The following is a 25801-nucleotide window of genomic DNA, read 5'->3' as shown; positions in this document are numbered from 1 at the left end:
CTATTCAAGCGCGCTTTGAAAACCCATCTCTTCAAACAAGCCTACTACATCAGCTACTCAGTAAACTAACTTTGCCCTGTTCCCTCCTTCCAAATATTATTCTGAATCTGCACCCTACTATTCATCTGTCTCCACACCCTCCATGCACACGAAAACTGCACTTGATACTTGACTACTGCACTTAAACACACGGGCTGATGACCGGATCACGCAGCTTTATATGAAAATCCCTATTTATTATACCGTATATACTCGAGTATAAGCCGACCCCCCCCCCCCTAATTTTGCAACTAAAAACTGGGAAAACTTATTGACTCGAGTATAAGCCTAGGGTGGAAAATGCAGCAGCTACAAATGTCAAAAATAAAAAAATACCAATAAAAGTAAAATTAATTGAGACATCAGTAGGTAAGTGTTTTTGAATATCCATATTGAATCAGGAGCCCCATATAATGCTCCATACAGTTCATGGGCCCCATAAGATGCTCCATATAACAATGTGCCACATATAATGCTCCATACAGTTCATGGGCCCCATATGATGCTCCATACAAAATACGCCCCATATAATGCTCCATAAAATTTATGATGGGCCCCATAAGATGCTTCATATTAAAATATGCCCCATATATGAAGAACAAATGCTGATTATGGCCCCATAAGATGCTCCATACGGATATTTGGCTCATATAATGCTGCACAAATGCTGATTATGGCCCCATAAGATGCTCCATACGGATATTTGGCTCATATAATGCTGCACAAATGCTGATTATGGCCCCATAAGATGCTCCATAGAACAATGTGCCACACGTAATGCTCCATACAGTTAATTATGGCCCCATAAGATGCTCCATATAACAATGTGCCACATGTAATGCTCCATACAGTTCATTATGGCCCCATAAGATGCTCCATATTACAATGTGCCACATAATGCTGATGCTGCCCGCTGCTCCTCACCTTCCCGTCTCTCCACACTGACTATTCAGGCAGAGGGCGGGGGGCACACTAATACGTCATCGCGCCCTCAGACCTGAACAGTCACTGCAGAGGACGCGGAAGACGGGGCGGCGGTGGAAGGAGGGAAGGTGAATATGAAATACTCACCTGCTCCCAACGCGGTCCCTGGCAGCTTCTCCCGGACAGATGGTCTCCAGGAGCCGACAGCTTCTTCCCCTGTTCAGCGGTCACTGGTACCGCTCATTGGTACCGCTCATTACAGTAATGAATATGCGGCTCCACCCCTTGAGAAAGCGGTGTAATAGACATGTGAAACGTGCGTCAAGGTTTTTTGCGGCATCCACGCCCGGGTTTGGAACCTCCCTGCCTTTGGTAAGCATTTTGTTACTCTCTGGCCGATATACTGATAGAGTGATCTTAGAATCCTGGTTTTTTGTTTTTTTTTTGCTTACCTTCTATGTGCAATATATTACTGCACTTGCACCTTATCTAATGCGATTTTTGCACAGAGTGGGCAGGGGTAATCAGCAAGGTTCCTTCTTTTCTGTTTCAATTTCCTGCAGATACTTGTTTTTTGATGTAATGGATTTAGTATGTTGATTTTTTTTTTTTTGAAGTACAAATAAATTTACTATTTTTATACCTAATGACTCCTATTTTCTCCGTGTGATATAATGCTGATGCTGCCCGCTGCTCCTCACCTTCCCGTCTCTCCGCACTGACTATTCAGGCAAAGGGCGGGGCGCACACTAATACGTCATCGCGCCCTCAGACCTGAACAGTCACTGCAGAGGACGCGGAAGACGGGGCGGCGGTGGAACGAGGGAAGGTGAATATGAAATACTCACCTGCTCCCGGCGCGGTCCCTGGCAGCTTCTCCTGGACAGATGGTCTCCAGGAGCCGACAGCTTCTTCCCCTGTTCAGCGGTCACTGGTACCGCTCATTACAGTAATGAATATGCGGCTCCACCCCTATGGGAGTGGAGTCCATATTCATTACTTTAATGAGCAGTACCACGTGACCGCTGAACAGGGGGAGAAGCTGCCGGAGACCATGGGACCTGCAGGGACTGCATCAGGAGTGCCAGGACCAGGTGAGTATGTGACTGTCGTTGCTCCCCCTCACCCGCCGACCATGACTCGAGTATAAGCCGAGAGGGGCACTTTCAGCCCATTTTTTTGGGCTGAAAATCTCGGCTTATAGTCGAGTATATACAGTAATTGCCAGACCTGAAATAACAAGCACTTTTCACCTATTGTGTCCCCCCCCATTTCCTTGTAGATTGTGTCAGGACTTTGAACTTTTTTTTACCTTTTGTGCATTACTGCCCTTTTTCAAGATGGCGTCTTTGGTCTTGTGCACTGTGTCTCCTGCTATAAAACTCCACCCCAGCCTTCAGTCTGTGCTAGAGTATTCTGCCTTGCATCCAGCCCCTGACCTCTGATTACTCCCTGGCTATACACCTGCTCCTGTGAACCTGTGTGGTGATCCTGCTACTCTGCTCTGAGTTCCTGCTGCATACACCAGTTTCCAGTAATCCTCCTTCATCTGCTGTTCGTGTTTACTTCCATCTGCATTTGCTGGTCATGTAAGCTGTTGCTGCTTTGCAATAACCTGAGACTATTAACCAGGCCTCCCTGGTTGAGCTAAGATATGATTTGAACTGCCTAATAAGCATATCTATCTGTGCCTGGACTAAGACAAGGATTTATTCGTGTCAAGTATCCTCAAGAATAACTGTGCTTCATAGACTTTCTGCTTGATTGCATTTTCCTCTGAAGTTTCCTAGACTGCTAAGCTGCGTTTATTATTTGCACCAAGTGTTGTGGACTTGAGTTTCTCTCTGTACCTGTTTGAATCACCGTGTGATAATATAGACTTTACCACTTATAAAACTGTGTCCTGTAGTTGTCTTGTTCCACCAAAGAGTCTCCTGAGTTATCCCCTATAATTATTACAGATTGTAAGCTTGTGAGCAGGGACATCACTCCTAATGTCACTGTTTAAATTGTCTTAACTTGTATGAAATTTATTGTCTGTACATGTCCCCGCTTAATTGTAAAGTGCTGCGGAATATGTTAGCGCTATATAAATAAAAATTATTATATTTATAATAATTCATAATATTCGGCCAAAGAGTTTTCAGCATTAAATAAACCTGTATGTCCTGCAAAATCCTTGAGTGAGCAACAATTACTGGAATCAGCTGGGCTTTTCCTGCATTTGTTTCCCATGAATCATAATCATTAAGAGGAATAACTGTGCAGTCAACAGTGCAAATGCCCTCCTTGTCACATTTCTTGTCACTATTCCAAATTAATTCTCCTTCATTACACCACTGCAATTTTGGCTGAGTATTTAGAGCAACAATAGTACAGTCTAGTCAACAGTGAAGTACTAAGACCCTCATTATGTGCATGTAAACGCTGTGGGATACTGATATTAGGAGCATGGCCGAGGACGCTGTACGGTATTCTGTGCCGGAAATACGAGTCTATCCTAGACTTACATATAGTCCATTATGATCGAAATGTCATATTAGCTCTTTAGTCTAAATAACGTTACTAAACACCTGCTTAGCAGAAATCTGTACAAAATCTCTCCTGCCAGTGTAAATAATGGAGGAAGGTGTCGAAAACATCAAAACATGTTGATGCCTTCAGGCCAGCCACACGATCAACATGGCTTAGTACTTGTGGTGTGACTGGTTGTATCGCTCCTCAGCTGTGGATGCCTCCCAGCATAATTTAGAGATTCACTCTATATTGCAATTTTTGTAAAATTTAAAGTGACCTAAATAATCCATCATCCGCGCTGCGTGACATTTAATTTATAGGGGAAAGTGTCTCAGTTTCTCTTTGATTTGCTTCCCTATTGCACAAATCTTCGTTCTACTTTATTTATGGATATTTCGATTTCCTTTGACAAGGGGCACAGCTAGGTTGCACACATGTATTCAGAATAAAGAAGTAGCTTGATTCATCCCCATGTGAAATATGTTCCAAATGGAAGAGTGTTCTTTCTCTCGCACATGAACACAATGATGTCTGATTCCGTCTTTGTGTGGGTAAACCCGTGGAGGTGGGATGTGATCCCCTCTCAACAGTTCAGTGCACAAGAGAAGGATAATAAAGGCTGATTCTCTCCATGTACAGGGCTTCTGTCTGCCTTGCTTCCTGCTCTGTGCACAGCTCGTGCCTCTTGCTCCTATTCGTACCATTCTGGGCAGGCGATCGCTCCATGGACCGCTACAGTTGACATCTCTTTTCACGCTGCTCTCTGTAGCCCTAACTTCAGTCTTCCTGTCATCCATGCACACTTGTCTTCATGTTGTCCAGTCTTAGACTTGTGGTCCAGATCATGCAGCCATGCTGGTGTAGCCTTCACGGTTCCAAACTGCTCGTCATTGATTGAATTCAGAGGTTTTGTAAGGTAATGCTGAAGAAAGTCGGCAGCAATAGATGTTCTTTGTCTCTTCTCAGGTTAGGGTCAGTTCACTTGTGTTCATTTTTTTTTCTGTCTTTTTTTTTTTTTTTTTTCCACCAAAAGTGATTCAGAAGCAATTACAAAAAAACATATCCTCTGTATCAACACTGTGTACAGAATTATTAGGCAACTTGTATTTTTGATTATTAATTTTATAGTTGAAAAACTTTGGTGCTGTGTCAGTCAATGTACAAGGTTAGTAAACGTCAAACCTGAATATTTAAGAAAGTAAAAGTGAGTTTTTGGAGAATATTTGTGTGCCGAATTATTCAACTAAATGAAAAACATAAATGTTCACATCTCAATTGTTTATTTTCATTTGTTAAAGTGAGAATAACAACCAAACATCTCAAAATGTACAAGAATATATTTCTGACATTCAGAAAATAAAAATCTGTGACCAGTGGCGTAACTACAAAGTTATGGGCCCCGGTGCGAACTTCCAAATGGGCCCCCCCCCCCCCGCCATAAAATTCAATGTAACCCCCGTAGAATACAATGCAGCCCCCCTCATAGTATAATGCAGCCCCTCCATACAGGGGCAGTGAGAAAGACACGAGCAAATGGTGGGGAGAGGGCACAAGGGGGCAAGGAAGACAGGCACAAGGGGACACATGGGGGCTAGGAGGCAGGGGAGAAGGATACAAGGGGACTAGTGGGCAAGGGAGACTGACACAAGGGGAAAATGGAGACTGACACAAGGGGCACACGGGGACAAGTGGGCAAGGGAGACTGACACAAAGGGCACACGGGGACTAGTGGACAAGGGAGACTGGCACACGGGGACACAGGGACTAGTGGGCAAGGGAGACTGACACGGGGAATAGTGGGCAAGGGAGACTGATACAAGGGGACTAGTGGGCAATGGAGACTGATACAAGGAGACACACGGGGATAAGGGACAAGCACAAGGGGAAAAGGGAGACAGGCACAAGGGGACACACAGGGACTAGTGGGCAAGAGACTGACACAAGGGGACAAGGGATACAAGCACAAGGGGACACACAGGGACAAGTGGGAAAGGGAGACTGACACACAGGGACTAGTGGGCAAAGGAGACTGACACAAGCACAAGGGGACAAAGGAGACTGACACAAGCACAAGGGGACATAGGAGACAGGCACATGGGGACACACAGTGACTAATGGGCAAGGGAGACTGGCACATGGGGACACAAGCATAAGGGAGACAGGCTGAAGGGGACACACGGCCCCCTGACCTGCCAGAGCCGCTTGCAGCTGCGACCGTGGTAGTTACGCCGCTGCCTCACACACACACATACTACAGATATCACACACACACTACAGATATCACACACACACACACACATCATACTACAGATATCACACACACATCAGTTATCACACACACTACAGATATCACACACACTACAGATATCACACACACTACAGATATCACACACACTACAGATATCACACACACTACAGATATCACACACACACACACACACATACAGATATCACACACATACTACAGATATCTCACACACACACACACACACACACTACAGATATCACACACATCATATTACAGATATCACACACACACTACAAATATCACACACACACTACAGATATCACACACACACAGACATACTACAGATATCACACACACATCATACTACAGATATCACACACACACATACTACAGTTATCACACACACACTACAGATATCACACACACACATACTACAGATATCACACACACACACCAGAGATACCAGCTCATATACACAACTCACAATCTCCTCTCTGGTACAGGGGTGGCTGATGTAAACCGGCTGCAGCTCCTCAGCTTCTCCTGACTAAAGCGGCTCTGTCCCGCACCTCCCCCCTGCTCTCGCCTTCTGTCCCGGGGTTATTTTGGCTTTCTCTTAAATACGATCTCATTCAGACGTACATGAGATGTATGAGGGGGGAAAAATACAGACTGAGAAGCTGTCTCATCGTGATGACTGGAGCTGCTTCCTGTCTCTCACGTGCCCCGGCTGCCCCCTTCCCCTAGATACGCCTCGGACTGTTGCCGTGCAGGAGGAATCTCCTGCACTGCAACATGGTGTTGGGTGCCAGCACAGCCCGCACAGTGGTCTATCCAGCACAGCCCGCCCAGTGGTCTATCCAGCACAGCCCGCCCAGTGGTCTATCCAGCACAGCCCGCCCAGTGGTCTATCCAGCACAGCCCGCCCAGTGGTCTATCCAGCACAGCCCGCCCAGTGGTCTATCCAGCACAGCCCGCCCAGTGGTCTATCCAGCACAGCCCGCACAGTGGTCTATCCAGCACAGCCCGCACAGTGGTCTATCCAGCACAGCCCGCACAGTGGTCTATCCAGCACAGCCCGCACAGTGGTCTATCCAGCACAGCCCGCCCAGTGGTCTATCCAGCACAGCCCGCCCAGTGGTCTATCCAGCACAGCCCGCACAGTGGTCTATCCAGCACAGCCCGCACAGTGGTCTATCCAGCACAGCCCGCACAGTGGTCTATCCAGCACAGCCCGCACAGTGGTCTATCCAGCACAGCCCGCACAGTGGTCTATCCAGCACAGCCCGCACAGTGGTCTATCCAGCACAGCCCGCACAGTGGTCTATCCAGCACAGCCCGCACAGTGGTCTATCCAGCACAGCCCGCACAGTGGTCTATCCAGCACAGCCCGCACAGTGGTCTATCCAGCACAGCCCGCACAGTGGTCTATCCAGCACAGCCCGCACAGTGGTCTATCCAGCACAGCCCGCACAGTGGTCTATCCAGCACAGCCCGCACAGTGGTCTATCCAGCACAGCCCGCATCTCTCGCAAATCCCCCCCCCCCCCCACTCTCCTTACCTTTCCTCTTGCCAGCGTTGCTTCCTGCTCCGGTCTCAGGCTCGGCTGCAGTCTGCCCGGGATCGCGCACCCGCAGTGTCAGAGGCAGAGCGCGGAATGATGGGAGAGGGAGCATCTGTAGACGCTCTCTCCTCCGTCATTGCATTCAACTGTACCGGCGTCATAGACGCCGGTATAGTTGAATGCGACGGCAGGGGGGGTGAGTCGGCGGCGGCGGGGGGAGGCGGATCGAGCGGCCCATGACTGGCACCGGCTCTTCTGGCATTTGCCAGAAGTGCCCGATGGCCAGTCCGGCCCTGCTCTGACCTGCTGGCCCCGGGCCCCTGACCTGCTGGGCCCGGTTGCAATGGCGACCACTGCAACCGCGGTAGTTACGCCCCTGTCCATACTGTACAATGGCCACACATAGTGCTCCATACTGTACAATGGCCACACATAGTGCTCCATACTGTACAATGGCCACACATGATATTGCCTACAGTATAATGGCCACACATAGTTACTCCTACACATGCGGCTGAGCTCCGTACACATTGCACATGCGGCTCCCCTCCGTACACCTCTTACACACCCGGCTCCGCTCCGTACACCTTGCACACGGCTCCGCTCCGTATACCTCGTACACACACGGCTCCGCTCCGTACACCTCATACACACACGGCTCCGCTCTGCACACCTCATACACACACGGCTCCGCTCCATACACCTCGTACACACACGGCTCCGCTCCGTACACCTCGTACACACATGCTCCGCTCTGCACACCTCATACACACACGGCTCCGCTCTGCACACCTCGTACACACACGGCTCCGCTCTGTACACCTCGTACACACACGGCTCCGCTCCGCACACCTCATACACACACGGCTCCGCTCTGCACACCTCATACACACACGGCTCCGCTCTGCACACCTCATACACACACGGCTCCGCTCTGCACACCTCATACACACACGGCTCCGCTCCATACACCTCGTACACACACGGCTCCGCTCCGTACATCTCGTACACACATGCTCCGCACACCTCGTACACACCCAGCTCCGCTCCGTACACCTTGTACACACCCGGCTCCGCTCCGTACACCTCGTACACACACGGCTCCGCTCCGTACACCTCGTACACACACGGCTCCGCTCCGTACACCTCGTACACACACGGCTCCGCTCCGTACACCTCGTACACACACGGCTCCGCTCCGTACACCTCGTACACACCCGGCTCCGCTCCGTACACCTCGTACACACCCGGCTCCGCTCCGTACACCTCATACACACATGGCTCCGCTCCGTACACCTCATACACACACGGCTCCGCTCTGTACACCTCATACAAACACGGCTCCGCTCCGTACACCTCATACACACACGGCTCCGCTCCGTACACCTCATACACACACGGCTCCGCTCTGTACACCTCATACACACACGGCTCCGCTCCGTACACCTCATACACACACAGCTCCGCTCTGTACACCTCATACACACACTGCTCTGCTACATCCACACAAACCCATCCTGACCTCACACAAAAGCTTACCCTCCTCCAGCAAGATGACGACCAGCACTGCACTACTGTCCTGCACTACACGGAAGCCTTTGATCATGTGACTCCGACTCCTCCCCTCCTGTGACCTCATCACAGGTCCTGCGTGCACAGAGCAGCTGCAGCCATAGTTGTGGACGGTGTGCGGCTCTCTGCGGTGGAGGGGCTCTGCTGCAGGACAAGTGCAGTCCCACCCGTGATCGCGCGTGCACTGAGAGAGTGCACGCGCACTAGGGCCTGTAAAGAAGGTTTATTTAAAGGGCCGGCGGCCCATTTTGTAGCTCAGAGTCGGGGCCCCTAGGCACTGCGGGCCCCGTCGCAATTGCGACCCCTGCGACCGCGGTAGTTACGCCCCTGTCTGTGACCAATATATCCACCATTCTTTTCAGTAAGTCATAAACCTTCCAACCATGGAGTCCGTCAGTTTCTAGTCTGTTGGGTAGCACCAGGGTGTAGTATCCTCGTAAGGCCGGAGACACACTGGTGCGAGAGACGGCCGAGTCTCGCTGGTTAAAAGCAAGCTGTGGCACCTGCACTCCGGAGCGGAGCGTGCGGCTCCATAGCAATACATGGAGCTGCACGCTCAGCTCCGGAATGCAGGTGCCACAGCTTGCTTTTAACCAGCGAGACTCGGCCGTCTCTCGCACCAGTGTGTCTCCGGCCTTACAGAAATACACATCACCTGATCTGCATCTTCTAATAAGCATTCACATATACAGCTTGGAGTTGGAAAATCTGCATTAATATAATATGGTCACTTACCTAATAATTCTGCACACGGTGTAAATGGTATTTAGATCAGATTAAAAATATCTCAAACGTTTACCACCAACACAACACGTCATTTACAATGGACAGAAACTTTGGAGCAGTCTTACTACAGTGATTGCTCATCTGTGGCTTTGTTATGAAGCAGCATGGTTTAGCTGGAAAGGCTGTGGCTTAAGATGCACCAATCTGTGCCAAGACATTGGCACACAAATAAGTATATAAGAAAGCCATCCAAGCGGTGTAGCAAAATTGGACAAAAGAGTCTAAGGATAAGCCAAATGTATTATCCAGCCTGAGCCACTGAAATACATTTGGTGCATTTTGAGAGTTTTCAGGAATACTAAATCTGTTCTGTGTAGTGATTTTTTTTTTTTCGTCTAGCACTATGACATTTAACATCCCAGTTATTCTTTAAGGGGGTTTTCTTGAGTTTTCAATCAGAAGTGGATCACCCGCCGGCCTCAAGGCTTCCTCCTTCCTATGGAATTGTTCTTTTCTGACTGACATTTCAGACCATCATGGTTGTATTGCTGGTTTGAACCGTGTGCTTATAAGAGTTTGTAAGCACTGCCTTTCTTGCCTAGAAGATCAGCCACCAACCATCAGCTGGTAATCTAGGGAATGGACAGTAAACAATAAAATGAAAAATCCCTCCAGTCTTGAAGATGAGTTTAAATAACCACTAAACTGCAAAGTTGTTTGTTTTTACAAGCACTTTAAAGTTGTAACAATTAATGAACTTTTAGGATAATCCTTTAAACATTTGAAGTCAATTGACTTTTAAAATGGTTATAAAAAAATGTGGCATCACAATGACTGCAGTCGCTAAAACACTGACAATACTTTTCCATTCTTTGACAGGAATGGGATGGTGGGTGAAAAGTCAGTGCACCCTACAACCTTTGTTTTAGTCATAATTCCATAATGACATGGATTGGAATTAATTTTCTACTACTCCCTCTTTATTACAGCTCCACTAGGAGGACTGTAGTCCACGGAAATGCTCAAAGCACCATCAGAAATAAAATGCATGGATTCAGATAACTAAAAAAGAGTAAACGCCAGTGTGTCAGCTATTCCAAGAGTGTCCATAGGATGTAGCAATGCTAATTGATCTGTCCCATCATGACCATTGTGCAATGTTATTATAGTCATTGGGTGAAGTTGCTGGGCTAAAGCCTTCCTTTTCCCTTTTCTTCACTTTCTCATGCAGTAATAAAGATTGGCTTGCTTCCGCTATAAAGAAATAATGAATCTCTTCTTGGAGCATCTCCCTGTGCCATATATGTGTAGTCTGCCAACTATCACCATCCAAGAAGTGTCTGCAGTGCAGTGAGATGAGGTCATGTTGGTAAAATCCCGTACTCAGCTGTGCATCAATGATCAGTGCTCCTTGTATGCAGATATTGTACACTGGTGTTTAATGTGTGCAGGGGATTTTATTGTAAATTTACAGTGGTTGTAATTGGTGCAGTTATGGCCAAAGAAAGGTGCAGTGAGGAATACACTCATGAAAGTTTTATATAGCGGGCAAAGCAAGATTACTACACCGTTATGCTTTCATTGGATACAAGACAATTTTTACTTATATTTTTAATATACTATTTTTCTACTATTACTTTGAGCATAATGGCATTTGACTACATTTTCTATGACTTGGTCTAAATTTCCAGAACAATTTATTGTTCCATTATATTGTATGCATGCTTCCAGCAAATAAATATCAGCCTAGCCATGAAGGCAAGCCTAACATGATGATTATCCCCTCTACCCCAAGCACTGTAGTTCCAGTGCCTTGTTTTCCCCTCTGACAGTTTCATCCCTTTCATCAGTGACAAGTCATCTACTTATGTATCAAAGCAATCTGTGGTTCTGGCTCTAGAACAGAACACCACAGACCATAGCGCTGGCTGCTGCTGCCAGTGGTCTCAGGACCTCGTTGACTTGCTCCAGGCTGCCACATAATCCAATATCACATCCCGGAGAGGGTTGTTTGTGGGAACTACAAAGTATAAATATTTTATCTTTTTACATCTCAGATGTGGCTGCTGGGAATCTAATTTTACATTATGTTTTACTGTTATTGTTTTCAAATTTATCTAACAAACTGATTGGTTGCCTTGTCTTCTAACTTAAAGGGGTTGTTTGAGACTTTAACACTGATGGCCTGTGATCAGGATAGGTCATCAGTCTAATCAGTGGGGGTCAACACACGGCATACCCCCCCCCCCCCAACGATCAGCTGTTTCTGGTGTCTGTGTAGGGGACGGGGACCTGGTGAGCCGGGCAGACGGGTGGAACCATTGTTGCCGGGAGTCGGGGTTCCGGGAGACGGATTTGAGGGGCGGAGGGGAAGCCAGGCTCATGTGACAGGAGGCAGGGTGACGCAGGGAGAAGGGAGGATAAAAGGCTTTACGCGCGAGAGCAAGGGGAGAGAAGCGCGGGAAAACTCTGAGGAGAGGAAACTGCAGCGCAGTTGTCGTGTGTGTGCAGGCCGCAGTGAGACTTGCTGGAAGCAGGGGGAAAACGTGCAACAGACACTGCGGGCAATTACCAGAGCCCCCAAAAAGAGGCGCATTCGTCGTCGGCGACCCCCCAGGCAGAGGGGTAGTGCTGATCAGCTCAGGGACAGTATTACCGCGCTCCCCGGGAGCATCTTGCCACAGAGTGCTCCGGATCCTCCTGGGTTTTTCTTAGCTGTGACTGATACTGATAATTCTGCTAATTCTCCCCAAAAAGACTCCTCTCTGGACGTGGAAACGGTTACCCCGGATCAACGTCCGCCTGCGGGAGGTAACGCAGCACCGCAAAAGACATTCTGGACTCGAATCTACACCTGGGTTTGACGTCGGAGGACACCGCCTTCCCTCACCACTAGGACTACGTCGCTGACGGAGCCTCACCACCGGGACTACATCGCTGAGACAGCACTGATAAGTGAACGTTGTTGACTTTACCTTAGTAGGAGAGGTACTAGTGAGGCGCGGCCGCGTTCTTCGGGTATAGTTCAGGCCTCCTATATAGTAGTTAGGATCTACTGTGATATTGTATACTTGTACTCAAGTTCCCTGCGTGGAAAACTATTGTTATATTTTTGGGTTGGAAGTTAAAAGAAAAGTTAAAAACGCTGTTTGCTTTCTGGCTCCCATTTGTCCCTGCATCCTTCTTTACCTGCAGTCTCTACATCTGCAGCACACGGAATTGCTCAGTTACAAAGCTGCACAGCTCCATCAGCGGTATAATGGCCATGATTGGATACTGCACATCCACCGCCTGTTGATTTTGAATAGGGGGTGGATATGTAGTACACTGCTGCATAAACTATACGGTCGCCGGAGCTGTGCAGCTCCGTAACTGAGCAATTCCAGCCGCGACCATCACGTGGAACAGCTGATCTGCGTGGGTTCCGGTAGTTGCACCCCCACTGAACAGACACTGATGACCTATCCTAAGCATAGGCCATCAATATTAAAGTCCCAGGCAAACTCTTTAATCAATATATTGTCTCACTAGTTCACATGCTAAAAAACTTAATAGGTTATGTTTTTGTTTTTTTTTTCATTTTTACTGCCCTTCTACATTCCTCAACATTGAAATTGTAACACCAAGAAGGAAAAGTTGTGGATTTATGAAAATTACAGTATGGATAGACATGTTAATAATATACAAATGATGAAGAAATCGAAACTAAATCTTTATAACAACTTTATTTAATCAATATAGACTATGAGCACAATAGGCACGCCTTGGAATATTATCAGTGAGGATATTAATGGATGTCTGAGGAATGTTATGCAATGCTGAATGCACTTGGGCAAATCGTCAAGATCCACTCCTGGCAGCTTCCTTTGCAATTGCCAACCACTGATGTCAAGATTTCCCAGATGTGCTCGATGAGAGACGAGGTTGGAGACACAGAAGGCCATGGTAGCATATTTAGGCCATGTAGGCTGCTCACAGTATCAGGACTATTAACCTACAGTCCACCATTTTTGTGTTAAAAGAAGTTCAATTTTTTTCATCATTTGCTTACAAATTAATATGTCCCTCGATCCTCTAATTTCCACGACTTTTCCTTCATGTTGTTACAATTTCAATGTTGAGGACTGTACATAAGCTTCTTTATTGTGGTGTGACACAGCATTTTTTTTTTTTTAATTCTTTGACAATTTTTGCAGCAAGAAAAGCACAGCATCTACATATTCACTGTAAGTTAAAGGATATATCTGGGACTTTATGGGAAAAAGCAAAAAATGTGCCAAAGCACTAACAGAAAGGAAATTGCAGTTTACCTGCCTGTTGTGCATGGCGCCATCCTACCCCATCACAGAGAGACCTCTAATGATGTGACGGGGCATGATTTCCAGTGTCATTCTGATTGGAGGCCGGGTCCCTGCTGCCTAATTGGGGGAGCTGGCGGTCAATCAGAATGACATGGGAAGTCCTGCACTGTTGACAGAGCGGAGTGGAAAAGAAGCCTCCACTCTAGACGTGACATCAGCAGAGGCTTCTGAAGAACGGCGCCGTGCACAACAGGCAGATAAGCTGCAATTACCTGCCTGTTAGTGCTTAGGTACATTTTTTTTTTATAAAGTCCCTGATATACCCTTTAAATAAGAATAAAAACACTACACACTGATGTATCACAGCTGCATAACAGCCACGTCTTCGCTACACAAGGGTCTCTATGTGAGATCCTACCCGTGGCATCAAACTGCACCTGACTTGTAACAAATGGCTAATAACATGTGAAACTTAATATTTACCATCTAGACGTCTACAGATAAGCTATGCACCTCAGCTTGTCTTCTGAGTCCATTCATACGTGTGCACAATGATCTATGGCAGGGGAAGCCTAATCAAGTAAAAACATGTTGAGATTTGTCATTGAGGTCAACCCACTATATATCTATATTTTTTTTTTTTTTTTTTTAAATTTAGATAAGCTTCTCTTAAATACTTCAGATGAACTTTGATGAAGACTTGTCAAAACAGCATTAAAACATCTTGTTATGGTGTACAAACAAAACTCTGCTTGCTATTAATCCGCGTTTCCCGAGGCTTAATACTTCAATGGGAATTGTAGATTGAGTCTCCACAGACATAAGAGACACAGAACAGCTTCCCGCTAAACATGTCTCAGTAGCGGTGGTTCAGCATTCTTTCACTTGAAGCTTGAACTCACCAATATATCACTTCACAGGCAAATAGGTTTTCCATCATGGAATGTCTTTTATCCAGGAAGATCCTTTATCGCCACGGTAGGCTGCTTAATTCCCACCACTCTCACATTAATGAACTGAATTGACATGGAGGCCTATTGAAAGTAAAAGTAATTTGATCTTCTGTGTACAGGGCTTCCCGCTACATGCAGGTCACAATTGACTCCATAGTGATTTATGTGGAAAGAGCAAAGTTCTGCATGCCTTCTGTAATGTGCCACAACGGAAGCAGTGCTTACGTTGTATTCTGATCAGAATGACTGAGAGAAACAATTTTTGGACCATTTTTTTAATTTAAAAACATAACATATCTTGAAGAGTGCTGCGTTATTAAATTGGTTAGGTTACCATCAGGCTTGGACTGGCCCACAGGAGAATTCTCTGGTGGGCCCCTGTGGAAGAGTGGGCTACCACCCTCTTATATGAGCATGCTTGGTACTATGTACAGATGAAGGCAGCATCTTATTCATTTAACAATCTACCCTGTTCTTTTTTTAAATAAATTTGTGATTGAGGCTAATGTCACATTTGCATGAAACTGAAAAGTTGGGCCCCGGAGTTAGTTACCTGTGGGCCCTTGGCACCCCAGTCCGACACTGGTTACCAACCATTTCTATCGAAACGGGTGAGACAGTCTTGTAGGCCTGAGAGTGTTACACACATCTTTTCAGGGCAATTGAAGAATTTTCAGTATTGCAATTAGTGATAAATCAATTTGCTGCAAATCGAATTTGTTGGCAAAATTTCATCAAACTTGGCACATTTGAATTTCAAAACATTTGCTCATCTTCTATGATAACATTCAACTATATTGGGTGAATTCACACGCAGGTAAAATGTGGATGCTGCATAGTGTGAAAAGCAAATGAATAGTTTTATAAAAATGTCTGTTTGGTGAAAGTATGATCCTACTGCCGCCACCTATACAACTTCCATATAAACTTTCTTCAGTGCTTCTAGACGATTGGAGACGTCCTCCGCAGACACTAGCCTCACTTGTATATATTGGCAAGTTGCAACTCCAGTCGTGTGATTGCACATTTTCTACAGTCGCCCAATTCCCGATGCATCTGTTACTAAGCAATGTATGGCATCATCTACCCGAAACTATTATTAATTAGGGTATCTGAAAGGCTTACAAATAATAAGAACAAAATATTTTTTTAGTCAAATATTTTTAAATTCGCTTAACCTCACACATCACCAGATGGTATTTTTACACTGGCTAAATGGAAATTGTTCTACCAACATAGACCTATTTGCATAAGATTTGTGTGATACATTTTTACCATAGCAAGTTTTTTTTAATTTGTCTTTGAGGTCATTGAAGATAAATAATATCTTCCTCCTGTGGTTACATACAAAGTCCAGATGCAAAAGTGATATATATTTTATAAGATGAAAGAACATTCCCAAGCATTTCCCTACTTTGATCTTAAAGGGGTATTCCATCTGCAAGATACTATCCGAATATGTAGGAGGTGTAATAATAAAATTAGCAAACACCTCCAATTAGAAAGGAAAATAATAAAGAAGAATAATAAAGAACATAAACCATAACTAAGACCTGCACTCAGGATCCTAAACCCATGTGGGAAGGCCCAGTACAGGAGAATCGAGGGATATGCCAAAAACTAGAACAATATACTGAAATAACGGAGCTATATGTCCAAACATGATGTATAAAAAGGTATAATTTTATTTAGCAGACAGAAAACATATACATGTAAATACACTATCCATCAGTTTCAGAGAGTATCAGACAATAAAGATCAGGTAGAGAGCGGCATGTGCATCAAGATTGCAGCAAAAGGGGGTTTCCCAGTAAAAGTGCATAATGCTTGCATAAACTGCAGTGTCATTGAGACATAATGGGGGAGATAACGATGTTTCATTATAAGGCTATGCCTAGAGTCACTGCAGCTGTAAACCTTCTCCATCATGTGAAGACACATTCTTGCCCATGATTAGATGCAGCGATGACATGCCACAAGCTCCAACGCGTGTTTCACATCTGCTTTCTCAGTGGACCATGCTCAAGGATTTTAACCAACGTTTACTATTATATGTTGAATAAAGATTATTACTTTTTTCATATACTTGGCATTGGCTTCCTTATGTTTGTAGGATTATAGAAATATAGTATTGTTTTTCTGATTCGCTATGTCTCTTTACTCATGTACAGGCATTGCAGGACCTTTGGTATCCATGGCTACGACCACTGATATAGTGACAGTTAGCTAATTGCTAGTGGTCGTAACCATGGATACCTAAGGCTTTGCAATTCCTGCACATCAGTAAAGGGACATTGTGAATTTAAAAAACGATACTACATTTCTAATTGGATGTATTTGTTATTAATAATAATAATAATAATAATAATATTACACCTACTGCATACTGACATAGGATCATGGAGATGGGAATACCACTTTAAGCTTACTTTTGATCAAAGCAGACAAATGAGAGCAGATCTCCTGACAATGATGTGAAATGGCCTGAGGTTGTTTTCTAGGATTATTTCCTAGACCTTTTCACAAAGCATTATTAGGAAAAAGTATTAATCAGTGAGACAGAAATGTAAGCAATCTAATATGGGGGATTTCTATGTAAGATCAGCAAATTATAGCTACAGGTCCATACTGCTAGTAGTCAAATGTTGGGGAAAAAATAGCCATTTTACTAATGGCAGCAAAACTGAATACAGTGAGACCTCTGAATCTGCTGCATTCATGCGGGTATATCTCCCAGGCTTCCCTTCGCTGTGCTGTGTGGCTGTTGCACATTTTTTTGCATGCACATCCTCCTGTTAGTCTGTAAGGAGGACTCGCTTCATGTTTCATACGAAGTATGATTATTTTGTAAGCGATTACTTCAACAGATCCTCATTAGTTGGGTGCAGTGCTGCATCAACAATCTGCAGCACTGCACCCAATCTTGCCTTGCAGCCTGAGGCTTGTGAGCACCTCTGACTGAGCATGAAGCTGGAAGATCTCATGGAACTAATGTCTATAATTAATCTATGAAGTTCAATTTCTACTTTCATCTTATTGAAGAGAAAAAGTAAGAGGCGCTTACTACTGACAAGTCCAATATTCTTTGTTCTATGTGTATGGTCATAAGATGGAATACATAAATATGAGGCAACAGATGTTTCACGTGTAATCACACTTCATCTGGGACCGAAGCAATATTACTCGCGAAACAGCTGTTGCCTCATGTCTCTGTGTTCCATGTTATGACCATGCAAGATGAATAAATAATGGTTTCGTCAGTGGTGAGTGCCGCTTTCTACTTTTGTCTTTCTGAAGAACATTGATTATGCAATTTTACAAGTTGAGCACCACCATATCTGACAGCAATCTTTGAAAAGGGAGTGATATACTCTTGTGACATGTGAGTGACAGCAGTGCGAGTGTATTCTTATGGAACTGCATTCGATTTGTGTTGCTGTGTCTTAAACACACCAGATGAACCAAAGTTATCTGTATCCTGTGCACCCTGATTAATAAACATTTATACTTCTGATTGTATACGTTTTCAGAAATTGCTTCCCCAACAAATCATAGAGAGGGGTGCAGGCAGGTGAGGACAGGCTTCTAGAAGAAAATGTTGTCATGCTTTTAAAACTTAAAAGATCCTCAAACAACATCCAATATAGCGGTCACTAGAAGAACCCAATGATTGTATCAGATGATATAGTTGTATGAAATTCTGACATCAGTACTCTGACTATAACGCTTCTTTGGTAAGACGTGTGTTTCTAAGCAGAACCTATAATGTGACCCATCAATTTTTCTCTGTTCGTTCTTTCAGGAAATATCCTTACCCATCTGACAGACTGAGGATAAGGCTACAGATTTGTCATTGAACTCCAGCCTCTCGGTCCCTATTGTAAAGCTGCCAAGTTTAAAGGGTGAGTATCATATATCTGAGCTGGAAATTATGGATGGGAATGTTGTCATGAAGTAGACTTTAAGTCTTATTCACTAATCATCGAGATTTATTGCCCTTTTCTTCCTATTTATCTAAAGTTTGTGTAGTTCTTAACTTACAGAACATAAAGTGTTCATAGCAATGGCTAAATATGTTAGGGCCCGAAACATAGCAGCTATGATGCACTGAGAACAAAAACCACTTCCAAATAGTCTTTTATTTCTCTTCCTCATCAGGCCACTTTCTTTTTGTAATGCCACAATATATTTTCATATGGACACAATATACTTGGATATTACCCCAATACTGATGCTGGTTCCTCAGTGCTGAAGGCCAAACACCATTCTGAGAACACCATTTTAGCACAGCATTTTTTCCCCAATAAGCAGGACCATGTGCTACTCCCATCAGTTCAGTGTAATGGCCAGGTATTTTGCTATATTGCAAAAACATTACATTTTTAGAAACGTCGCAATATATGTTATTTAAAAATATCAGGAATAAACCACTCTAGTTTTGCATATGGACTGGTGTCTTATGAGCCTTTAGGGTAAGTTCACACAGGGCGTTTTTGCTGCTTTTTTTTCTGCAGCAAAACCTGATCATCTTGGCAGGAAAGAAGCTGCGTCAAAAATGCAAATTAAGGTGCGTTTTTGGTGTGTTTTTTTTGTTGCTTGTTTGGTGCGTTTTTTGGTGCGTTTTTTTTTTCTTTGTCCAGGCTAATGTCCTTGGATTTTCAGCAGCAAAAACGCAGCAAATAATGCTACCTGCGTTTTTGCTGCATTTTTTTCAACACCCATTCAAGTCAATGGGTGAAAAAACGCAGCAAAAACGCTGAAAGAACTGACATGCTCTATGTAAAAAAAAAACACAGCAAAGCACAAAATACTGTTCAAACAAAAAAACAATGTGTGTGCATGAGATTTCTGAAATCTCATAGGCTTTGCTGGTATTGTAAAAAGCAGCTGAAAATTAGCATTAAAAAAAGCAGCAAAAATACGCTGCAAAAACGTCCTGTGTGAACTTACCCTAAAGGTACCGTCACACTAAACGATATCGCTAGCGATCCGTGACGTTGCAGCGTCCTCGCTAGCGATATCGTTTAGTTTGACACGCAGCAGCGATCAGGATCCTGCTGTGATGTCGCTGGTCGCTGAATAAAGTCCAGAACTTTATTTGGTCGTCCGATCGCTGTGTATCGTTGTGTTTGACACCAAAAGCAACGATACCAGCGATGTTTTACACTGGTAACCAGGGTAAACATCGGGTTACTAAGCGCAGGGCCGCGCTTAGTAACCCGATGTTTACCCTGGTTACCAGCGTAAAAGTAAAAAAAAAAAACAGTACATGCTCACCTGCGGGTCCCCCAGCCTCTGCTTCCTGACACTGACTGAGCTCCGGCCCTAAAGTGAAAGTGAAAGCACAGCGGTGACGTCACCACTCTGCTGTTAGGGCCGGAGCTCAGTCAGTGTCAGGAAGCAGAGGCTGGGGGACGCGCAGGTGAGCATGTACTGTTTGTTTTTTTTACTTTTACGCTGGTAACCAGGGTAAACATCGGGTTACTAAGGGCGGCCCTGCGCTTAGCAACCCGATGTTTACCCTGGTTACCCGGGGACCTCGGCATCGTTGGTCGCTGGAGAGCGGTCTGTGTGACAGCTCTCCAGCGATCAAACAGCGACGCTGCAGCGATCGGCATCGTTGTCGCTATCGCTGCAGCGTCGCTTAATGTGACGGTACCTTTAGTTGGCCAAACTAGCCAAGATAAGAACATTTTTTTTGGCCATTGTTAACGTGCGACCAATCGGTCAATGAACTGGCAAAATTCTTGTTTGTCAGCTGATTGTTTTGTTCTCATTTTCGGCAGCACATCTTCCCATGTAAATAGATGTAGTGACGGCAGTTTGCAGACTATATGGGAAGTGGATAGTCAATTTAAAGGAGCACGCCCATGAAGTTGTTGTTTTTTTGTTTTTTTTTCACATATTCTGTGGATATGAGAATTGTAGTGTAGTATGTGTTAATATACTGTCCTACCACCACCACCAGCGCTGTTCCTCTTCTCTTTTGAGTGATGTCAAGGCTCTTCAGACTCTTCGGGATCACTCTATTCTATATGAGTGAGCTGGACGTCTTTTACAGTCTAAGCCTACAGAGGCTTGTTCTGACACTCCATCCTAAAAAATACTGTCATTTTTGTCAATAACACTTCAACTGTGAGACAGAATATAAAAATAAAATAAAAAAAGCAGAAAATCACATTGTAAGATTTTTAAACAGTTAAGTTGCATTTTATTGCATGAAATAAGTATTTGATCACCTACCAACCAGCAAGAATTCTGGCTAATGGACCTTTTCTTTCAGAAGACCTCATACTCTACACTCATTACCTGTAAAAGACACCTGTCCACACACTCAATAAATCACAATCCAACCTCCATACAAAGGTTCCTGTATCAAATATTAAGTTCTGTTTTTCTACTGCATCAAATACTTTTTTCATGCAATGAAATGCAAATTAGTTATGTAAAAATCATACAATGTGAATCTTTTTTTAAGATTCTGTCTCACAGTTGAAGTGTACCTACAATAAAAATTACACACCTCTCCATTCTTTGTAGGTGGCAAAACTTGAAAAATCGAAGGTGTATCAAATACTTATTTTCTCCACTGTACCTGTATGTTTCATTACATTTAGATCAGAACATCATTCATGTAAGTTTATTGTTTCTTAACCACCTAAATTTGAGACTTGAATTGAAGAGCCAACCTGAGAATTATTTTTCATTGTTACTCACATTTTGTGACTTAACCCATTGCCTTACATAGCAAATCCTAGAGTGGCATATAAAAGTTTGGGCACCCCTGGTCAAAATGACTGATGTTGTGAAAAGTTAAGCAAGTTGAAAATGAAATGATCTCTGAAAGGCCTAAAGTTAAAGATTGCACATTTCCTTTGTATTTGAGGCAAACACTAAAAATAAATGAAAAAATAATATATATATATATATTATATCAAAAATGGGCAGATGTGAAAGTTTGAGCACCCTTGGAAAATTTGCGTGCTCACATACCTTTCACCAAGGTCTCAAACGTTAATGAGCCTTTTAGGATTATGGCTTATTCACTATCATCATTAGGAAAGGCCAGGTGATGCAAATTTCCCAGTTTTAGAAAACCCAGCCTCCTCAAACCTCATGCCGAAAAACTGCAGCCATGGGTTCTTCTAAGCAGCACACTGAAAATGAAAATGGTGGAGCACCACAGAGCAGAAGAAGGCTATAAGAAAATAGCAAAGCATTTTCAAGTTGCCCTTGCCTCAGTTTGAAATGTAATTAAGAAATGGCAGTTAACAGGAACTATGGAGGACAAGATAAAATCTGGAAGATCAGGCAAAATCTCAGTAAGAGCTGCTCATAGGATTGCTAGAGAGGCAAATCAAAACCCCAGCTTGACTGCAAAAGACCTTCACAAAGATTCAACGAACTCTGGAGTTGTGGTACATTGTTCTACTGTTGGGCTTCATGGAAGAGTCATCAGAAGAAAACCTCTCCTGCATCTTCATCATAAAATTCAGCGTCAGAAGTATGCAAAAGAACATCTAAACAAGCCTGATGCATTTAGGAAATAAGTCCTGTAGACCGATGAGGTTAAAATAGAACTATTTTGTCACAGTGATCAAATGTATATGTGGAGAAAAAAGGGCACAGAATTTCAGAAAAAGATGATCTCTCCAACCATTAAGCATGGGGGTGGATCCAATCATGCTTTGGGGTTGTGTTGTAACCAAAGGCATGGGGAACATTTCATGGGTAGAGGACAGAATGGATTAAAAACAAATTCAACAAATTACATCTAAAGATGCAACCTGAAGGTTTTACAATGGCCCTCACAGTCCCCTGATCTGAACATCATTGACAAATCTGTAACTAGACCTCAAAATATCAGTGCATGAGACGGCTCGGGAATCTCACAGAACTGGAAGAATTTTCCAAGGAAGATTCAATGAAAACCCCTCAAGCAAGAATTGAGACTCTTGGCTGACTACAAAAAGCATTTGCAAGCTGTGATACTTGCAAAAGGGTAAGTTACTAGGTACTAACCTCGCAGTGTGCCCAAACTTTTGCATCTGCTCATTTTACTTTTAATAATTTTTAAAATATAAAAGATAAAAAAATGGATGTGTGTGTGTGTGTGTGTGTATAAATGTATATATACAGTTGAAACCAGAAGTTTACATACCCTATATAATAAGAGACACATATGCATGTTTTTCAAAATATCTGAAATGAAATCAGAATAAACCTTTACCATTTTAGGTCAATTAGGATTACCATAATCCTTCTATATTACTTCAAAACACTCTTTTCCGGTGATTACTTTGCATCTCCGTTCATACTGCACCCACACACACAAATGATACACCATTTGAAAGGTAAGCTTGCCCCCTTCAGCAAAAAAATAGCCAAACAAACCACACATCCATGATGTGATCACAAAATACACTTTAAACATTAATTTTCATAAACCTGCAGTAAGGAAAAATGACCTGCATATGGCACAACACTACCCCATGCATACTACCACAAAGCTGAAACAAATCCTAACATTTGCCTTGGGGGCTTTCCAGCTTGCCGAACTCCTTGCCCAGCCGATTTCAGGCAGGTACATATAAAATATTTGCTACATATGTGGAAGTAGAATAAAAGTAAAACTTTACTTGTTTATTACTTCAGCTTTAAAATTGAAGATATAAATTAATGCAGCCTAAAAGAGTTCTGAAGCATCAGATTTTCCATATTATTGGACAGTCATTGAACAGTCCCTTCTAAGGTTGCAGCTTATTAGTGACCTGGAGTCACCTTTGGTTCCAAGTGAAAAACTGCAGCGTTGACATCTCAGACTGTACGTTGTTTAAAGTGGGAGAGATTGGTGGAAACAACCTTGCAAAAATTGGAAAAAAAATCCAACCCTAGGGGAAAAAAGGTAAAATAATCTGCAGATATTACTTTTTTTTTTTTTTTTAAAGGGATATTCCCAATTATTATACAATGGTGTAAATACACTCAGTTATGGGGTCAATTCTTTTTCATCATTTTTACTGTCAAAGTGGAACTTTGGTACAGGGAGCTGCTCCATTCACATACATAGGGCTGTGTTGCACTTCCCTACACTGCAGATAGATGGCAGTGCTACTGTGGAGGGGAAAAAATCCTGACAATCAGACCCCTTCTGATCAGTAAGTAAAATACCATTATGTTTAATACTGGGGGATCTCCTTTAGGCTGGAGCCACACACAAAGTATAAAAAAAAATCGGTCCGTTTTACACGGACGAGAATCGCAGAAATGTTGCCTGAACAGTGATCCGTATGTCATCTGAGTACAATGCGAGGATGAGATTTTCTCGCATGTAAGCATCTGTGACATCTGTATGGCGAGATTTTCTCTCTGGCTTGCAAAATGGACATATAATGGATCCATGGGCTCAAATATTTGTGAAAACATATATAATGTCAGTGACACACATACCGTATATACTCGAGTATAAGCCGAGATTTTCAGCCCAAATTTTTGGGCTGAAAGTGCCCCCTCGGCTTATACTCGAGTCACGGTCGGCGGGTGAGGGGGAGAGGGCGCTGAGGCATACTCACCTAGTCCCGGCGCTCCTGGCGCTCCCCCTGCCCGTCCCACGGTCTTCGGTGCCGCAGCTCTTCCCCTGTTCAGCGGTCACATGGGACCGCTCATTAGAGAAATGAATAGGCTGCTCCACCTCCCATAGGGGCGGAGCCGCATAATTCATTTCTCTAATCAGCGGTGCCGGTGACCGCTGACAGAGGAAGAGCTGCGGCACCGAAGACCAGCTGTCCGGGGGAAGGAGCCAGGGACTCCGGGAGCAGGTAAGTATTACATATTTACCTTCCCTCGATCCACCCACCGGGCGCCGCTCTGTCTTCGCGTCCTCTTGTTCTGACTGTTCAGGTCAGAGGGCGCGATGACGCATATAGTGTGCACGCCGCCCTCTGCCTGAACAGTCAGTGCGGAGAGACGCCGGGACGGGACGCTGGGGAGCTGCAAGCAAGAGAGGTGAGTATGTGGTTTTTTTTTTTTTATTGCAGCAGCAGCAATGGCACAGATTTATGTGGAGTATCTATGGGGCAATGGTGCAGAGCACTATATATAAGGCACAGCTTTATGTGGAGCATCTATGGGGCAACGGTGCAGAGCACTATATATAAGGCACAGCTTTATGTGGAGCATCTATGGGGCAACGGTGCAGAGCACTATATATAAGGCACAGCTTTATGTGGAGCATCTATGGGGCCATAATCAAAGGTCAAAGGTGCAGAGCATTATATATGGCACAGCTATCTATGGGGCCATAATCAAAGGTGCAGAGCATTATATATGGCACAGCTATCTGTGGGGCCATAATCAAAGGTGCAGAGCATTATATATGGCACAGCTATCTATGGGGCCATAATCAAAGGTGCAGAGCATTGTATATGGCACAGCTTTATGTGGAGCATCTATGGGGCCATAATGAACGGTGCAGAGCATTGTATGTGGCACAGCTTTATGTGGAGCATCTATGGGGCCATAATGAACGGTATGGAGCATCTATTTTTAATTTTGAAATTCACCGGTAGCTGCTGCATTTTCCACCCTAGGCTTATAGTCGAGTCAATAAGTTTTCCCAGTTTTTTGTGGCAAAGTTAGGGGGGTCGGCTTATACTCGAGTATATACGGTACCTCTCCGTGTTCATCATCTCATTAAATACATTTACATTTGACCAGCTTAATTTTCCTGAAATTGTCTGCGCCACCGACAACCAATGTGCGAAAATTACGCACGGGCCAACTAGTTATTAATATTTGCCAAGTGCCAGAATAATAAGAGTGAGAATGTTTAAGGCATTTTATTACTTACTGCAAAATCTAAAGTTTACATAAACTAACATTACTATGCACACCTGAATCACACTGCTTCTTTGTGTAGCATCATGGGGAAAATCTAAAGAAATCAGCCAAGATGTC

The 25801-nt window shown here is 44.1% G+C and overlaps 1 protein-coding gene across 6 annotated transcripts in view; it reads left to right on the top strand.

Moving 5' to 3' along the window:
- The window catches only part of SORBS2 (sorbin and SH3 domain containing 2), a 298577-nt gene that overhangs the window by 31305 nt on the left and 241471 nt on the right, over positions 1-25801 (top strand). For all 6 annotated transcript variants that reach the window (XM_077279625.1, XM_077279629.1, XM_077279627.1 and 3 more), the window contains exon 2: positions 18648-18747. The gene's annotated coding sequence lies outside the window, so the exon portion shown is untranslated. The remainder of the gene's footprint in view (positions 1-18647; positions 18748-25801) is intronic.

This window comes from Ranitomeya variabilis, chromosome 1, assembly GCF_051348905.1.
Source record: "Ranitomeya variabilis isolate aRanVar5 chromosome 1, aRanVar5.hap1, whole genome shotgun sequence".
Lineage (NCBI taxonomy): Eukaryota > Metazoa > Chordata > Amphibia > Anura > Dendrobatidae > Ranitomeya > Ranitomeya variabilis.
Note: the sequence above shows the minus strand (reverse complement) of the source record. Positions and strands in the feature narration are given on the sequence as shown.